Source organism: Cervus canadensis, chromosome 11 (genome assembly GCF_019320065.1).
Source record: "Cervus canadensis isolate Bull #8, Minnesota chromosome 11, ASM1932006v1, whole genome shotgun sequence".
NCBI lineage: Eukaryota > Metazoa > Chordata > Mammalia > Artiodactyla > Cervidae > Cervus > Cervus canadensis.
The window spans coordinates 15,701,837-15,717,620 of record NC_057396.1 but is presented as its reverse complement, the minus strand read 5'-3'; the positions used below and the strand labels follow the sequence as shown (position 1 = coordinate 15,717,620).

General features: G+C 38.0%; 1 protein-coding gene across 10 annotated transcripts in view; it reads left to right on the top strand.

Moving 5' to 3' along the window:
- The first annotated feature begins 3,471 nt into the window (after positions 1-3,471).
- Positions 3,472-15,784, top strand: part of C11H11orf65 (chromosome 11 C11orf65 homolog) — a 96,765-nt gene continuing 84,452 nt past the window's right edge. For 5 of the 10 annotated variants that reach the window (XM_043482953.1, XM_043482950.1, XM_043482947.1 and 2 more), the window contains exon 1: positions 3,482-3,631. The gene's annotated coding sequence lies outside the window, so the exon portion shown is untranslated. Of the gene's footprint in view, positions 3,632-15,784 lie in introns of all 10 variants that reach the window. The other 5 variants (XM_043482954.1, XM_043482951.1, XM_043482946.1 and 2 more) reach the window with 3 other exon arrangements.

Below are 15,784 nucleotides of genomic sequence, written 5' to 3'. Positions count from 1 at the left end.
CATTTCTTAAACACAGGGAAAAAAAAACAACTGGAGTTTGTTTATTCTATGGAAAGAAATTGCACATCCTGGAAGTGTGCACAGGAAGGGTAGGGGCAACTTATGTAGAGGGAGTTATGACTGCCAGAAGTGAGGAAAGAGAGTTAGGAAAGAAGAAATATTTTCATGAGCTACCTGTTTTGTTTCACCCCCAACTGGATGTACTTCAATACAGTTTGATGCTAACCACCCAGATTAGCATCAGATCCTACAGGTTTAGGGCTCGTTGTTCCACAAGACTGTCTTTACAGACACCAGGCACAAGTTAGTTTCCTAGGCTACCCACACTTCTGACCAACTGGCTGCAAATTCAGAGGTGCCCATGATACCCCTCAGGTTCAGTAATTCTCTAAAATAACTCATAGAACCCAGGAAAATGCTATATTTAACGACTACCATTTCATTTTAAAGGATACCTATAAGGCAAGACCTGGATAAATTGATTGAATTTTTAAAAGAAAAAGCAACAGGGCAATTCTCAATGAGTCATGGGGATGAGGAAGACAGATCTCTGTCCAAAGAATCAGCTAACAGTGCCCATTCCTATCTCCCAGCCTCTTCAAACTGCTGATGCCCTTACACAATAGACTTCCAGATATTTCTCCAGCAAGGATGGGTTTATTCAGCATCAGGAGAGATCTACAAACCAGGCATGCAAACATAGTGAGGCACATGCAAGTCCCCAAAGGGTAAGGAAAGGAGAATGCTTTTATAGAGAGGAAAAGAAAGTTGGGAGGGCTGTAGTAAACCAAGAGTCCATGACCTTTCATTGGCTGAGTCCTTGCCAGAAAAGAAGAGGATTCTTTCTTCTTCCAGTTGGGCTCTACTACTGGGATGGGTGTGAGGGCTCCCCCTACTGGTCTCCTAATTCTTTTTAATTTAGGTATCTTGATTTCATTTTTCACAGGCTAATCCCCTCTGGCTTCTTTTAGGCCACTGCAAGACTGTGACTTTGATCCACACCCACTCCTCATGTGTGACATTGTGGTTTTTCTACTATATTAGGGATTTTTAAAAGACTCCATGCTAACATGAGCGGGCAGGCTTGTCCACTGTTGAGGTTTGTTCCAGTGTCTAAGTAGTAGAGGAAAGAAATAGCGTGTAATTGTGACTCTACCTCTGCACAAAATATTCTTCTCTTAGATTAATTCAGTTTTTTTCCTTATCTCTTGTCTTTACTTGGCTTATAAATCTTTGCCTTCTAACTAGAAAGCAAAAATATTCATTTCATTAATGTAATAATAACTGTTGTATAATAATAAAAAGGGGGGGGGGAAGAGAGGGGAATAAGGAGGGATATGGGAAACAGAGAGAAGGAAGGAAAGTTTGTAAAACCACCCAGAAGTTCCTCTGAGTTCCGTTTCCTAATTATCTGTTCCTAGATTTAAGCAGGTGCCTATAAATAAATCAATAGAAAAACTGATGGTTTTAAGTCTTAATAATCCTTTGTGACTAAATAAACTTTTTCTTTTAAAAAAGTTCAGATATTTTTACATATATTGCATGTGTGCTAAATCACTTCAGCGGTTTCTGAATCTTTGTGACCCCATGGACTGTAGCCCCGCCAAACTCCTCTGCCGTGTGCTTCTCCAGGCAGGAATACTGAAGTGGATTGTCATGCCCTCTCCCAGGGGACCTTCCACACCCAGGGATTGAACTCTGGTCTCTTGTTCTGCATTGGCATGTGGGTTCCTTTCTACTAGTGCCACCTGGGAAGCCCTTTACATATATTAGAGCAATAGAAAAAGGTCTGAGCCTATTACTAAGGATTTACTGAATTCTTCTAGATCAGGTTAATGGTAAAATAATACATGCTCAAATAGTAATCATAATTGACTGGCACTTTATTAAAAATATGTGGGACTTATTTTTAAAGTAAAATAAACAAAAAGCACAATTATACCTAATGTTTCCATGACTGTATCTTTACAGTTTATTATTCATAGCTACTGTGTATTAATGCATCAAGTAACTACATGAAAGGGAACTAAAGCTCACATCTGTTTATTCTGATTTGCAATAATGGTTTTAAAGAACTCTGGAAAGTCAAGGTGTCAATGAATTAGCCTACAGGGAATTTCTTCTGTATAATTCCATATTATATAGGGAACATTTTCTTCAGCTGTTTATTCCCTTGGATGTTAACCTTCCAACAATTAATTACAAATTAATGCTATTATGTGCATGAGCACAAGAGGAAAATAGCAGAACTGGGCAGTTCCCAAACAAGATATCTGAAATTGCAATAAATGACAAACTAAAATACTGCCAAGAGTGAAACATTTGAAATGCAAGCAAAGCAAACTTGGTTTAGATCGGCAGCATGTGTATAATTTAAATTTACTTAGGAATTCATTGACGAGATCATCTATGTTCAGTTAAAAATTGGTTTAGCTAAAGAACTTAAATTTAGAAATAGCACTGGACTGCTGTCAAGTGTCCCTTACTCTTTGATCCTGCAGAGGATCTGTCAAGGTGCTAGAAGAGTCGTTCTTTTACTTACAAAAGAATAAATTCAGTCATTTATTTTGGGGGGCTCCAAAATCACTGCAGCTGGTGATTGCAGCCTTGAAATTAAAAGACGCTTGCTCCTTGGAAGAAAAGTTATGACCAACCTAGACAGCTTATGAAAAAGCAGAGACATTACTTTGCCAACAAAGGTCCGTCTAGTCAAAGCTATGGTTTTTCCAGTAGTCATGTATGAATGTGAGAGTTGGACTGTAAAGAAGGCTGAGTGCGGAAGAAATGATGCTTTTGAACTGTGGTGTTGGAGAAGACTCTTGAGAGTCCCTTGGCCTGCAAAGAGATCCAAACAGTCCATCCTAAAGGAAATCAGTCCTGAATATTCACTGGAAGGACTGATGCTGAACCTGAAACTCCCAATACTTTGACCACCCGATGCAAAGAACTGACTCATTTGAAAAGACCCTGATGCTGGGAAAGATTGAAGGCAGGAGAAAGGGATGGCAGAGGATGAGATGGTTCGATGGCATCACGGACTCAATGAACATGAGTTTGAGTAAACTCTGGCCGTTGGTGATGGAAAGGGGCCTGGCGTGCTGCACTCCATGGGGTCGCAGAGAGTCGGACACAGCTGAGCGACTGAACTGAAATTCAGTCAGTAGAAAGGCTTTCACCACATTTCTCCAATATCTTTCAAGTCCTTGGTTGAAGTAACCGGGTGTTATAAAATGTTGAGCCCAACTTCGCAGAATGTCCCTTCGGCTTTCCTGCTGTCCCTAACCCTCTGCCTCTGCGCATTTTACAATCGCCGGAGAGCTTCTAACAGGTCCAAGCCCTTTCACGCTCACGTTGAAGAAACAGGCGCAACAGCTGGGAGCCGAGGGGCGGGGCCGGGAGGCGGGACTAACAGGGCCGGGCCAAGCCGAACAAAGAGGAACTGGGCTACGTCATTTCCGTCTGCGGCGTTAGGGAAGACACCCGCGGAGCCCCACTCGGCGGCGATAGGCAGGTGAAGGGAAAAGGGTGTCCCGTCCGCCTCAGCCGGTACTGCTTCCCTTCGGCTTGCGTCTGTGACGACTGGGTCTGAGGCTCCTCTGGTTCAGTGTGCTGAACGCCCCGTGTCCTTGAGGTCCGCGCCCCATCGGCCCCCTTAGTGACGTTTCCTTTCCCCGAGACCCATTGGGCGTCCAGCGTTTCGCGTACGATCTTGCCCAGGACTAACCCCTTGCCCTGCGTTCCCTCGCCTGTGGTGAACTCGCCTCGCTGTGGTTGACCAGAGCTCACTGCGTATTCCTCCTGCTCGCTGGGCCCCCCTCACCGTGCAGAGATACTGTCTCGTCCACCTTCAGGCCTGGCGGGAAGTACTTGTTAACCTACCTCACGTTGTTTCCTAGAATTTTTTCCTGTTCGATCCGTTAAATGGTTTTCCATCTTTAAATCGTTTTTAACGACGAGGCTATTAGTTGTCTTACCTCTTCCGCTCTTTGTATAAAGGGCCACAGGAAAAAAGGAAAAGTGAAATTACAAAACTGACAAAGATCACGAAGCACATTTTTTTTTTTTTACATTTGTTTATTCAATAAAATAGTAGGAAAACAAAACGGGAAGTATAGGTTCTGATCTCAGCAAGTTAATTTGAATGCTGTTTTCAAACTTTTTAAATAAGTAAATGGAACTTAGACTTCAAAGATTTACCTTGTAAGGTTTTTCTCTTGAGCCTAAATAGATCAGCGGAACCTTGATCTCCTATAATAGAAATTTGTGATTGGGGTTAGATAAAAATCTTAACTCTGAATTTGCAAGTGGAACCTGAATATAGTAAAACCATCATGACCTGAACAGTGGCTTGATAGTACTTAGTATATAAGAATTTCTGAGGTATTTTCACATTGATTAATCTATTTGGCACTTCATAATGAACATATATATTGTTTTTTATCTGAGGCCAGCAACTGCCCCTACTTCCTTTTCTTCTCTGGACCTTGTCCTTTCAAACCTACAAAAGACTTTACCTTTCATACAAAACAGCATCTTATTGTGCCTTGGTATCTCCCATATATTAAAAAAAACTCTTGAATCCAGCCTTTCCTGCCTTCCAGCTAAATATTCCTATCTCTTTTCCCTTTCAGCACTCAAAGAATTGTTTGAATATTCACTTTCTCAACTTTCCCACTTCTTAACACATTTCAAGCTTGCTTACTTGCTATTCCAATAAGCAACTTTATTTGACCAAATCTAATTCTTTATTCTCAATTTACTTGACCCTCCCCAGTTGAGCACTTTTTGTTCTTGAAATGTAACTTTATTATTCCTCAATAATGCAACTGATTTCTGAATCAGATAATAATTTTAAATACTGTAAGATATTTCATCACTGTTTTGTGGTATTCATAGTGTAATGGTGACATACGGAATTAGTCTGCATTAACATTTTCAAATGAATTAGCTTTACTCTAGACAACCAACAAAAAAACAATAAATCAAGCCCTAATTTGTAGTGTTTGTCATCACCTATAATGTAAATACTCCCACACTGGTCAGTTTCAGGCTACCAACATGCCTCAGGAATTGGAAAGATACGTGCTGTGGTGCTCCATAGTATAGCTTCCACCATGGAGGTACTAGTAGATAATCTGCAGACCTATAGGTCTCAACCTTGGATAATTTTGCTTCCCAGGGGAAATTTGGCACTGTCTGGAGATATTTTTAGCTGTCACACCTGTGCTACTGCATCTGGTGAGTAGAAGGCAAGGATTCTGCTAAACAGCCTACATGCACAGAACAATCCTCACAACAAAAAACCCAGCCCAGAGCATCTCTGGGTCACTGTTGAGGAACTGTGAGATAAAAATAATAACCACAGGAAATAAATAGTAGTAAAAGATAGTGTAAGAGAGGAAAATTTTTTCCTGTACTCTCTTACGTTTTAGTGCTTGGAGCCTGCAAATTAAACTGATGAAAGGCAGATTAACAGCAGAAAGTGATACAAATTTTACTTGATGTTAATATTTTAGTTTGACATACATGTAAAGGAAAGGAAGTGAAACCCAAAGAGGTGCTTAGCCCTGGGAGCTTGTATACTATTTGAACAGAAGGTAATAAACTTGTGAAGTGACAAAACAAAGCCAAAGAGATTTGGGCTTCTATAGGTGGTAAATTCTATAGGTGGTAAATTACCTTATATATTGTAAGGTTAGTACATGGGAAAGCTCATGGAGGTTAAGGGTTACTTAAGATTTGTTTGTACAGACTCATCTCAGTGTCAGTGATAATGATTATTTTGGCTCCAGGGATAATGGTTATTTTCCTCCAGTGATAATGATATGGGAAAGAAGATGGGGAGCACCTTCACATAGGGAAATGCATGTCCTCCTTTTAGGTACATATAGGGAGAATAGAGAGCTTGTCCTACATCTGCTATTTCTCAGTTGCTGTAAGTTTAAAATAATGCTTTATACCAAAGTAGTGCTAACTAAAAAGCACAACTTGAGAGTTACAGGCTAAGTTTTATTTGGGACAAAATGAGGACTAGGCTATAGCCCAGGAGACAGCATTTCAGATATCTCTGAGAAACTGCTCTGAAGAGGTAGGAGATCAGTATATATGATTTTGATGAAGGAGGAATTCATGCAGTTAAGCACTTATTTTTGCTTAAGATTTCTGCTAGTCAGGAGGAGTAAAAGTCACCAGGAAGGAATTTAGTGTTTTTCTAGATATGAGATGTAAGAATTGGGCTCATAAAATCAACTCCTGAAAATAACTATCTGAAGGCCTATTCTACCAGTTATTTCCAGAGCAGAGTGTCTCATTTCTGTTCTTGACCCTGAACTCCCTACACAGGGGTGTTGAAGGTCAGCAGCACATGATTTAATCCTTGTAGAGGTAGATGGCAAGTATTTGCCATTTCAAATTTATGAAGTTGACAGGGGCCCATCATGGTCATAAATTTGACCATGCTTTGGGAGGCATTTCATGACCATTTCTTCCCAAGGTGCTAGGAAAGCTCATTCCTAGGTCTGGTGAAGACTTTGCTAATAGGCCTCTCAATGTGCTTTTATTGGATTAGGTCTTATTAACAATAATTAAAGATCTTTGGACCACATAGCTTCTAATCTGTTACGGTCCAGGAAAAAAATTCCCTCTTACTGCATCTTCCCATATCTACAGTACACTATTAAAATCATTGATTGGATACAAAATTATGTATTTGACCAACTGCTTCAAGTCACCTAGTCATCATTATTTTTGTTGGAGGCTCAGTCACATTTGGTTATACAAGAAGTGATAATCTTGTAAAATAAGCAAATTACAAACAATATAGCTAATAGCATTAATAGAATTATAAGTAAATATTTAAGCCAAGAACTTCCCACACCAAGCCAGTTTTTGAAGAGGTTATCAAGACTAGGGAGTTGGTCAGTTAAGGCAGAAATCTGGCTTTTCATATGGTTCACTAATTATATAGTGAAGCATTATAATCATCAGGTATGAAAACACAGCATTCAATCTGAATTATGGCACAGGTCCCTTCCCTGAGATGCTCTAAGGATCTAAAAGGCAATGTGGTTTTGTAGCACCACTTTTCTCGTCATAGACACGTCAGAATTCAATAGGCTAATAGCCTGGTTACTATCATTTAAAGCCTGTGGAGTGAATCTTAAGGCTTTGATATGGCCCATTACATTCCCCAATCCTTCTGAAGGCACAAAAATAGCTGCTAAATGGTCATTCTAGTGGAAGACAGATCTCTTGGCCCATCAGACTCATACAAATGATAGATTGACTGGAATCGTCTCTAAGGTGTTACATATGACCTTGAGTCCATGGGAATCCCAGGATGCATCTTCCTGTTCATCCTGGTGAAGCCAAGATTGTAAATTAGTACCACAAATTCACTGAGTTCCATTAAGTGCAGCCCAGTGAACCTCTGGTCATCTGACCCTGTTAGTTCCATACCAATCACTGTTTCTAAGGGTAATAATATATAGGTATTGTTCATAAGGCACCCAGCCTAATTTCCTGATGTCACAAGATTTATCATCCTTTTAAAAATACATATGTATATTTTATTGAAGTATAGTTGACTTAAAATGTTTCAGGTGCACAGCATGGTGATTCAGTTATACAAATACATATATTATTTTTGAAATTATTTTCCATCATAGGTTATTACAAGATATTGACTGTAGTTCACTATGCTATACAGTAAACCTTTGTTGCTTGTTGCATGTCTATATTTTAGTTAGAAATCTAGCATTCTATTCATACTAAGTCAAATAAGTGGAATCAAAATGTCATATTTTTTTTTAGTTAGGCAAAAATTCATAAGTTTTCTAAAATATATGTATTATACATATGTATACAAAAGCTTTTCTACTGTGCTTGATAAAGTCTTGAGAAAAAACATCAAAAAAAAAAAAAGAGATGGAGAAGTTGGAGAACATAAACTAAATTAAATGGGAGTACTGAATATGAAATAGAAAAAAGTGAAACTAGATAAAAGTAAAAGATCCTATAGTCCAGTTGTTTCTAAATATGTCTGCTCATTAAAAACATCTGGAGCTCTGGAGAAAAAAGGCAATACCTGAGCATTTGTATTTTTCAAAAAAAATCAAGATAATTCTGATACGCATCCGGATTTCAAGAAGTGATTACACATTTTTCTTCTTTTTTTTTTTTTAATGATGTAAAGATTGTGATTTTTATTGCTTATAAAACAAAGCCTAGGAAACACTTAGTAAACATGATATACACTAATCACATGCCTTTTCCAGGAAGGGTTTCTAATACATTTCTAGGTTATCACAGAAGCTGTCTTTATTTCAACATTGTCAAGTACTGTTCATGACTTGTGTTGATATTAGAAAGATACATCAATATTGCAGTGAACTGTCATTGTGTTCTTCTTACAAATCAAGTGATATAACTATTGAAAATTTAGAATCAACCTCTGTCTTACCTTAATACATGGAAAGATTCCATGATCACTTACATCATGGCAACTCCAGGGATATTTCACATCAATGACAAACACCCCCATTTAGATGGTCATTGTCCATTTTACATTATGGTATCCTTCATCTTCTTCCAAATTTTCCACGTTTCCTTTCAGAGAACATGCATGTTTCAAAAAATGATGTAAATCTTTTCTTAAAATCTTATACTTCTTGGCAGATGTTGAAGACTGAAATTGGTATTTTTCCCAATTTGACTCATGTTGCTCATATGTTTCTGCAGTAATGTTCATATTATGTGTAGCTGTCTCAATTTCTTTATGTGCATATAAACATCCTCTCTGTCTTTCACATGCCCTTGTATATTCCCAGTTTTTCATTAAATGTAAGTTTCTGAGGTGAAATCTTTCATATATTTGTAGGTTTGCTTTTGAGAAGAAATCTTCTAACCCTGGATTTTTTGGCATCAAATTCTGGGTATCTTGTGGAGACATAGCTGTGTATATGGCTGTTCTCTCGAATCTCCTTATATTCCTGGGATCCTTCATTTGCTCCAGAAAGGTGACCAGGTCTGGCTTAGAGACCACAAAACCCAAGGAGGCCAGGTTCCTGTAGTTCTCTAACATCACATCCCTGTACAATTCCCGCTGACCGAGGTCCAGGCATTCCCACTCCTCTTGGGTGAAGTCTATGGCCACATCCTGGAATCTCAGCCGTTCCTGTGAAGCTGCCATTTCGTCGTCTTCCTCCTGCTCTGCCTCCTCTTTGGGGATGTTTTTGCCAAAATCTTGACTCTCTGTGCACCAATGCCAAACAGAAATACAGAGACAGAGTTATGGAGGAGAAATAAAGTGGCTGCGTTACTTTACCAGGCAAAGGGGGAACACAGTAGGCTAGTGGTTTAAGAACTGAACCCCCTCCCTGGTGAGTAGGAGAGTCATATAGTCAGGCAGGAGTAGGTGATCTGATTACACATTTTTCTATTCGACCCTAATTTGGTGATACAGAGTTCCATTATTTTTCCATTGACCAATCATGATACAATGGTGTTAAGTAAGTAATAGTTACATAATCACAAGAATACAAGATGTTTATCAGTTTTCACAATCAATAATCAAACACAAAAGATAATTACAATTGCAAGCCATATTGGGAACATGATTAACCTAACAATATAAAATAATTGCATACAATTTGAGAGGATCAAGCAGAATGATGTGGTAAGTGGAAGTGCATATATGCACATGTTTTCACCTGCCCAGCCAGTTTATGTCTTTTGGTTGGTACATTGAATTCATTTATATTATGATAATTGTCAATATTTTCTTAATTATTTGGGGTTTATTTTGTGTAGGTCTTTTTCTTCTCTTCTGTTTCATGCCTAGAGAAGTTCCTTTAGCATTTGTTGTAAAGCTGGTGTGGTGGTGCTGAATTCTCTTACCTTTTGCTTGTCTGGAAAGCAAGATTTGATTTCTCCATCAAATCTGAAGGACAGTCTTGCTGGGTAGCATATTCTTGGTTGTAGATTCTTCCTTTTCATCACTTTAAATATATCATGCCATTCCCTTCTGGCTTGTAGAGTTTCTGTTGAGAAATCAGCTGATAGCCTGATGGGAGTTCCCTTGTATGTTGTCATTTTTCCCTTGTTGCTTTTAGTATTTTATCTGTCTAATTTTTGTCAGTTTGATTACGATCTGTCTCAGTGTGTTCCTCCTTGGGTTTATCCTTTCTGGGACTCTGTGCTTCCTGAACTTGGTTGACTATTTCCTTTGCCATGTTCAGGAAGTTTTCAGCTATTATCTCTTCAAATGTTTTCTCAGGTCATTTCTCTCTTCTGCTGGGACCCTTATAATGTGAATGTTAATGTTGTCGCAGAGGTCTCTTAGGCTGTCTTCATTTCTTTTCACTCTTTTTTCTATATTCTGTTCTGTGGCATTGATTTCCACCATTCTGTCCTCCAGGTCATTTTATCCATTCTTCTGTCTCAGTTATTCTGCTGTTGCTTCCTCTAGTGTTTTATTTATTTCTGTTTGTTCTTTATTTCTTCTAGGTCTTCCCGTTCTTTTCCTGAGATTGTGGATCATCTTCACTATCTGAATTCTTTTTCTGAATTCATTTTTTGGAAGGTTACCTATCTCCATTTAGTTGTTTTTCTGGGATTTTATCTTGTTCCTTCATCTGGGACATCACTGTCTGCTTTTCATCATGATTAACTTTCTGTAATATGGTTTTTGTTTTAGCTGCTCTAAGATTGTGCTTCTTCTTGTTTCTTCTGTCTGCCCTCTGATGGATGAGGCTAAAAGGCTTGTGTAAGCTTCTTCATGGGAGGGACTGGTGATGGGAAAAACTGGGTCTTGTTCTGGTGGACAGGGCCTTTCTCAGTAAAGCTTTAATCCAATTATCTGCTGAGGGGTGGGGTTGCACTCCCTCCCTTATAGTTGTTTGGCCAGAGGCTATGGGATTTGATTTATTGTGATTGTGCCCATCCTACTGTCTCACTGTGGCTTCTTCTTTATCTTCAGATGTGGGTATCTTTTTTTGGTGGCATCCAGCACCCTCCTGTCAATGGTTTTTCTTCAGCTAGCTGAGTTTTGGTGCTCTCACAGGAGGAGATAAGTGCACATCCTTCTATTCTGTCATCTGAACCAGAAGCCTCAAGGCTGATCATCTTTAACATAATACATTTTTTACTTAAATGACCATAACCTGGTGTTAACCACATAAATCCATCCCATAATTGTGGGAGGTTTCCTTCTAATAAACAGGAGGTTACAATTTTTTTTTCTTTTTTTTTGAGGTTACAATTTTTGATTGAGACTTAGCTTATTGTTCTGATTGAGCTTGAGTGACCCTAAAAGAAAATTTGTATGTATGGCCAGGGTCAGAGCAGGTATTATTAATTGGCCGGAGGAGAGGATCCCAGAGTAGCCTGAATACAACTGAACTTTCTTTCTTCTAAAATAAATTTCCTGAAAGCCATCCAGTCAGAGCCTTGGAGTGGAGAAATCTTCACCAAGGTAATCCAGAAGAATTTAGACACAGGTAATTAGCCACATACCCAATAATTGGATTGATTTTTAAAACTGCTATAGGGTGGTGTCAATGATAGAAAAACATTTGATTTATATACAGAGGTCCAAGAAGTCATGAAAACATTACAAATGATCATATGAATCGTGTCCAGCATCTTAGATAACCTGTCTATCTCTGATGTTGCCTTCTTCTCTTCCTGATGTGAGTGTAGTTTCTCCTTTCTTTGAGCATTATTTTAGGTGAGATTGAGGTCAGCAGACCTCTCCATAGAGTCCAGTGCAAGGGTCCTTTTTAAGTGGGAAATATGAACCCAATTCCCCTTAGTTTTGCTGGACATGAGCTAGTTAAATATACCTGGTGAGGGCCTTTCCATCGGGGTTGTAGAGTCCTTTAAATGATGTTTTTTCCATTATAAATAATGTCCTGGTTGCAGGCTGTGGGGCATCTGATTTTCATCCAAAGATAGATTAATGAGGTAGCTTCGAAACAAACTTCAGTTCAGCTCAGTCGTGTCCGACTCTTTGCAACCCCATGAACCACAGTACACCAGGCTTCCCTGTCCATCACCAACTCCCAGAGTTTACCCAAACTCATGTCCATTGAGTCAGTGATGCCATCCAACCATCTTATCTTCTTTCGTCCCATTTTCCTCCTGCCCTCAATCTTTCCCAGCATCAGGGTCTTTTCAAATGAGTCAGCTCTTCACATCAGGTGTTCAAAGTATTTGAGTTTCAACTTCAACATCAATCCTTCCAATGAATTTTCAGGACTGATCTCCTTTAGGATTGACTGGTTGGATCTCCTTGCAGTCCAAGGGACTCTCAAGAGTCTTCTCCAACACCACAGTTCAAACGCATCAATTCATCGGCGCTCAGCTTTCTTTATAGTCCAACTCACATCCATACATGACTACTGGAAAAACTGTAGCCTTGACTAGATGGACTTTGTTGGCAAAGTAATGTCTCTGCTTTTTAATGTGCTATCTAGGTTGGTCATAACTTTCCTTCCAAGGAGTAAGTGTCTTTTAATTCCATGGCTGTAGTCACCATCTGCAGTGATTTTGGAGCCCCCCCAAATAAAGTCTGCCACTGTTTCCACTATTTCCCCATATATCTGCCATGAAGTGATGGGACCAGATGCCATGATCTTAGTTTTCTGAATGTTGAGCTTTTAAGCCAACTTTATCACTCTCCTCTTTCTGCCATAAGGGTGGTATCATCTGCATATCTGAGGCTATTGATATTTCTCCTGACAATCTTGATTTCAGCTTGTGCTTCATCCAGCCCTGCATTTCTCATTATGTATTCTGCATATAAGTTTAATAAGCAGGTGACAATATACAGCCTTGATGTACTCCTTTTCCTGTTTAGAACCAGTCTGTTGTTCCATGTCCAGTTCCAACTGTTGCTTCCTGACCTGCATACAGATTTCTCCAAAGACAGGTCAGGTAGTCTGATATTCCCATCTCTTAATTCTGCTTATAAAGTTATAATTTACCAGAATTACTGTAAGTCATAATTAGTTTGAGGGGAAGGTTTCCTTATACCTGGAAAACACGGATTTAAACTAGTAATTTTTCAGATAAAAGCCATAAATATTATAACAATATTCACTAGTTCATTCAGTCTCACATAACTAATCCTTTTTGTTAAGAGTTTTATGAAGCTATTGGGTTTCCCATTAGAATTCTTTAATTTCTTACCCAGTTCAACATTATAGTCTGAAGGTCAGAAACTTATATTTATTCAAAATTTCTTTCTATAAATCTTGAAGAGGAAGCATTTTCCAAAGGCATAAGAATAAAACCATAACTGTCTATAATGACAAAAGACTTAAGAAGGCGTAAAAATCTGATTACAATGCAATTGACGAAACTTGGTTACTGCTGTGACACACAACAGTTTGGGATAATAACTGGATTTATTACTGATAACATTTTATAAGAACTTGTATCTTTAGGAATTCTATATAATTTCTGGTATATCTATATTATTAATAGTAAGCATTTATAACCTCATTTGATAAAATTTCTCATCAATTTACACACCAATTATACCTAATTAGTTTAATATCTCTCTTTGGGATCCTTCAGGGGCCCTTTGAAATATCCCAAAGTTAGCTAAAGGTCAAAAGTACCTCATTAGAATTTGATTTAGAAAGTTTTGTCAAAAAATACTGAAATGGCTTAGAACACTCATAGGCTATAATAGTCACTGTGATACAATAATTATTCACTTAGCCAAAGTAATAATAAAATATTTCAAAGGCAAATACAGAACAGATCACTTAAAAGGTAAAGAAGTTAAAATTTATTATCAAAGGAAGTTCAACATCTTAAGAAAACTTGTCAGAGAGAAAAGCCCAATTCAAATTTTGCACCAGCCTACTTTTAAATTCATTTACTCAAATTTATTTTAAACTTAGTCAATCCTGACCATGCATAAAACTCTTTTCTTGGGGTCAACTTTCCATAAATCTTTCACCACTTTCTGTACCATCACTTTATTTTATTCCATCCAGAAACAGCCACCTATAAGTCAGACGTACTTCCTTTTCCCTTAATAAAATGCAATTCCTTTCCTCACACCTCCTTTACTAAAATCATACATGCTACTTTCCTTAAGCATCCATGAAACATAAATCCAAATAATTTCTCAAAAAATGTGCTTTCTTATATAAAATGTCTCAGTATGGCACCAAACATTTATTAATAGTTCTAAAACCTTTTGTTTCTTTGTAAAAGGAAGCCAGTGCTTGACAATGTTTCAGTATCTTGTTTATGAATGACCTAGCTATTCAATAAACCTCCATTACTTAATTTAGCACAAATCTAGAATTTCAAGTTACCAGAATCTAGAGAGACTATTTTAGATAGACATTCCTGAAGCATAATTATTTTTAATACAGTTTATCTAAAAGCTCTTATCCCCTTTACATTTTCTTTCCTTAAACATTTCTTCACATCAAGTCACTTTCCTTGCTAACAGATTTCTAAAAGATATAACAAGATTTTATTTAGCTTATCTTAAACATAGACACAATGGAAGTATTGTACTTAATGTTGATGACTGTAAACACATGTCTATATTAATTAGATCAACAAACTTAAACATTAATACCAGGTATTAATTTTGAATACTTTACAGTTCACATGAACTTGAAGTTAATTCTAGCCAGTTACCTTCTGTATTTTTTTTTTAAAGAATTTGTATAAGTACAGCTTCCCTAGTGGCACAGATGGTAAAGAATCTGCCTGAAATGTCAGAGACCTAGGTTCAATCCCTGGGTCAGGAAGACTCCCTGGAGAAGGAAATGGCAACCCATTCCAGTATTTTTGCCTGGAGAATTCCACGGACACAGGAGCCTGGTAGGCTAGAGTCCCTGGGGTCACAAAATGTTGGACTGAGCGACTAACACTTTCACTTTCACATAAGTGTTTAATTTCTTTTAATCCAATTAAGTAGAGCTTACCTACAAGTTAAATTTGATAATAACCATGCAAAGTAAGAACAAAAATAATGCATGCATAAACATACTATCAGAGACAATGGAAGATCTCATGGCTTCCTTTTCTAAACTTAGTCATAAATCAGATATCACAATATAAAACTTACTAGTTGTAAAAACAGTTGGAATAAGTTAAATTTTAAAAAGAGTTTTTTCCACTCCTCCTTTTTTCAGTCTTAGGAATTAGAGATGATCTAGATGAGTGATCTTGAGAGCTCTGGTCTCAAGGCACAGGTAGAGAAAATCAGGTTCTCCTCATAGTATTTATTCCCTCAGGATCAGAATTCTGTAGAGATATACTGTTGTTTCCTTCAAGCTTGCTTTCTCTGCTTTTGGGGATTAAAGAGAGATTGGTTAACCTTTGACTGGTGCTGTATACTTAATTGGCACAATTGAAGGTTCATAATTTTCATAGATATCTCCTTCACATGCTAGCAAGGTAATGCTCAAAATCCTTCAAGCTAAGCTTCAACAGTACATGAACTGAGAACTTCCAGACCTATAAACCGAATTTAGAAAAGGCAGAGGAACCAGAGATCAAATTGCCAGCATCCATTGGATCATAGAAAAAGCAAGAAAATTACAGAAAAACATCTACTACTTCTTCATTGACTACACTAAAGTCTTTGACTACATGGATCACAACAAACTGTATAAAACTCTAAAAGAGATGGGCATATGACCTTACTTGCCTTGTGAGAAACCTGTATGCAGGTTAAGAAGCAACAGTTAGAACCAGACATGGAACAACAGACTGGTTCAAAATTGGGAAACGAGTACATCAAGGC